This window comes from Rattus norvegicus, chromosome 9 (assembly GCF_036323735.1).
Source record: "Rattus norvegicus strain BN/NHsdMcwi chromosome 9, GRCr8, whole genome shotgun sequence".
Lineage (NCBI taxonomy): Eukaryota > Metazoa > Chordata > Mammalia > Rodentia > Muridae > Rattus > Rattus norvegicus.
The window spans coordinates 33,234,012-33,238,104 of NC_086027.1; positions in this window are offsets into that span (position 1 = coordinate 33,234,012).

Below are 4,093 nucleotides of genomic sequence, written 5' to 3' on the forward strand. Positions count from 1 at the left end.
CTACTGTCTCCAACTTCAAGGAGCAATTATCTTGTTGGCTGAAACCAATACCTTGCTTTCTCTTTGATTTATTTTTACAAAGCATGGATGGAAAGAATAAACAACTTCAAAACCACAGAAATGTTCCTCCTGTGCACAGAATATGCAATATATGTACCTTAAAAATATAACAGTATTCTTAAGATAAGCAAAGAAATGTGTTATAGCATTGTTAGTTTTTTAAAAAAATAGGACAGTGCTTCAAAAAGCTATTTTAAAAAGTAGGCTCTTTAATCCACTATTTTTAAATCGAAAATAGATTTTTTTAGGACAATTGACAAAAAAATTCTGTTAATGCAACTAAATTATTTGAAAAGAGAAAAAGTAAAATCCAATGTAGAGAATTAATTCATGTTTCATAGTGCTTGACTTAAAAACTACCTACCCCTTCTTGGTTTAGTCTTTAATGAAGTAACGATTTTCACCTCACTAAAGTATCTAAAACACTAACATTGCCTTAAGTAACTCTGAAAAGTATATTTGCTTTGTTTTGCTTGATCAAAAGTACTATAAAGTCTTGGTTGAGATTTTTCTTTTAATCGAACTGATAAAGTAATTCATCTCTTAAAATAGTACATCAAATTCCATTCTTTATGAAGACAATTTCAGAATGTAAAGCCCAGCCCAGATCCCTGAAGGACAAAGTTTCTAATATGCCTTTTTTGTTAATCTGTATTTTTCTTAGGGCTTACAGTGAATATTCATTTAGTTAAATTATGGGAATGAGACACCTTAAAAAGAGAAGTAGACAGCATCTTTATCTTGTAAAACAGATTTTTTGAAGCAGTAGTTTCATTACTGTAGAAACTACAGCTTCTATTCTCCTAATTAATATTATTAATCTTACTAATAGGAGTTCAGACTAAAAGGGTATTCTTTTCCATAAGTGCTGGCAATGCTGATGGCTGGAGAGATAGGGGGATAGAGTGAGTTTTTCTTATGCATAAGATATCAAGAGAGAAAACTCAATTAGTCTTGTCAGGCATGAGGAGTTAGTTGACTTAAGCTGGAACACGGAGGGCTGGATAGAGAAGCCCCAGGGTCTGGAACTGAGCAACATTGCTTTAATAGTTAAACTGAAAACATTTAGTGTAAGTAACCCAGTTGTGTCCCAGGGAAACTAACAGTATTTCCCAGGGGACTGGCTATAGGTTTGGCCAAATTATTCCACCTTTACTTTATGTTTGACCCTGTGTTGTCTCACACTTCTTTCCTTGCTTCATTGACTTCTAAATTTTCCACTGTCCACTACTGTTTGGTTATTACCTTCTCATACTTACTAGAATTTTTTTAACTTGTAAAATTTCTTCATTCTTAGATATTTCTTAAGCCAGCAGATGTAAACCTCCGTTAGCTATTTTGGTTTGTTTTGAAATTAATACCTGTAATGTTTTGTGTTCCTCATTTCCACAGTAATAATCTAAAATACTGTTTTAGGATATCAACAGTGTACTATTTATAGTTGAAATAAGATCTGGATTTTTTACCTCCATTTTATAAAAACAAACTTCAATCTAAAACAGCAGTATTACATTATAATTATATTGTAAAAGCATTGTATACTTAAGATTAAGTATCATTTTATATAAACCAACTATTGCTCATTATTTTTACATTATTTTCTTTAATAATAACTTAAAAATTACATCTGTATCTCCATAATAAAGCATCTTACATGAACCACAACAGAAAACAATGTTCCTTTTTCTCCTTCCCCTTTTCTTTTCGTGTTGGGCCTTGTGCTTGCTGGGCAAGGGTTCTTAAACTAAGTACATGCCCAGAGTCTTCAAGTGGCCTACAGCAGGTCAGTTACTGAGATTAAAACAGTCATCCTTGGTGCTGGAGAAATGAACTCAAGTGTTGCTTCAAAGCCAGTAATGTTTTAGAAGCGAACAACGTACCTAACTAACCTTAAGTAGTGTAAATATAGTTTTTTAATTGTAATTGTCCAAAATAGAAATTGTGACATCCTTTGAAGGGAGATTTCTAAAGTAGGAATATAAGATCTGAAAGTGACATTGGTGATTGATTTAAATGATACTTAATATTTTTTCCTTACCCTAGAACTCTAGCTTGGAACCGCACTTAAGTTTATAGGGATGTCTCCATAAATAGCATACATGTGCAGTCCTTTGCTCCCTGAGAAGACAGCTGCAAGCTGTGAGGGTTGTGATGACTAGTGAATTGATTTGTTATCTAGGCTTGTGAATGCCGCCATTTCTGCCCGCATTGGTATTAGATTGTGTTGTTTTCTTTTGCTAAAGTATTACCTAAATGTTACCATCAAGAAATAAGTCTTTTCTAAGTATCACCAGGTTCTGATGGTTTATTAACACTAATTTGAAATTGCCAGTTGTTTTTGTCTATTGGGAGAGTTAATAGGACATTAATTATTTCTTTTAACTTTTGCAGTGATTTAACAAAATCTTAAAGATAATTGATAGTGAACTATCTTAAGAGACTTGCTAAAGGAACTGAAATTTTTCTTTAGGTGGCCCTTGAAAAAGTACAGAGTAAGTACTGGATATTCTAAATAGTTGGGAAGCTAGGCTTGTTAGTTTGTATCATAGTTGTTTATTCCTGACTAAGCAAATATGGGACTGAGCCATTTGAATTGAGGCTTTTATGATTATTAGTTTTCTTAGTTTTTATTCTTCTTAATGCAAGAAATTCAGTGAATAAGAGTTTTTTGTTGGTGGTGCTTTATTGTTTGTTGTTTTAAGTCCAGCTAGCCAAATGGCTCATCGGGGAAGGTGATTGATTGCCTTCAAGACTGATGACTTGGAATGCACTGACTGTGCTAGTCTTGCAGATGGGAGTTGATCAATTTATTATTCTTTAATAGACTTCCTTGGTGGTTATTTATGACAGGTAATCTTTCACTAATATATACTTAAAATCAGGCAGTATGACTGACCATGGTGAGGAAGTTAGTGTTGCAAAGTGATACTTAATCTGCCTTTCTAATGTGTAGATTTAATTGTTATATCAGCTTAATGACTTGGTATTTGTTAGAGTGAAAGATTTTTGATGGGAAATGAAAATTATATAAAATAGAGTAGACTAGGGATTCATTCAGCACAAATACTAAATGTGAACGTATTATATATTTAATAGTCATGATTAGAGAGGTTAATGAAGATTGTCGAGTTCCCTTTCATTCATGTATTCGGGTAATACCCAAATCTTTCTTGCTAGAGAACATAAACTAGTGCGATACTGTATCATGAAGGCTGATCACAATATCTAAATTTTAGATTTGGTGGGTTTTTTTTTTTTTGTTTTGTTTTGTTTTGTTTTTGCCAAGGAATGAAACTCTTGAAAATACAAATGCTTATTAGAGAAGTCTGTAAGTAAAGCAAACTTTACATAAACAAGTTAAATGCCACAATTGAATATATAAATAAATATCCAATGTCATAAAATAGTATCACTTGTAATCATAATTCCTACAGTTACTAGGTCTATATTTACTGGCTTTTAATGTAAGAATGATTGTATGTTAGCTGTAGATGTCAGTTTGGTGTTTTGAGAGCCCCTTCTGAAGATGTCTTCCTGATCTGCCCTGTGCCATCCGTCCTCTGCTGTCATCAGCTTCTTAAGCCCCAGCTCCATTGTTCTAGTCCATTATGTTCTTCCTCTTGCCTCAGTTCCTTCCTCTGCACGGATGAATGGTCTTTCCCCACCCATGTCTACGTGGAAACACATGTCTCTGCATACTTACATACATACACATGCATGCATTCTCATACTTTGCTTTTTCATTTTAAATGGCATTTCCAGAGGGAAGAATTCCATTATTCCCTTTAGTTCATGCTGTAGACTCATTAGTCCTGTCTCAGGAATCACAAGTTTGCCATGTAAAATGCACAGAGGACAGCAAGTAAGTGATCAGAAGTTGTATTAATAAAAAACTAGGAAGTATTCCAGGATACAGTGAGCTAGACAGTCCTGCAGAGGTTAAGCAGCAACCAGGTAATCCTTGTAGAAAATAGTGGCCGCTTTAAAGAATACTAATCAACATTAGATTAGTATTTATCTCTATGAAACATAC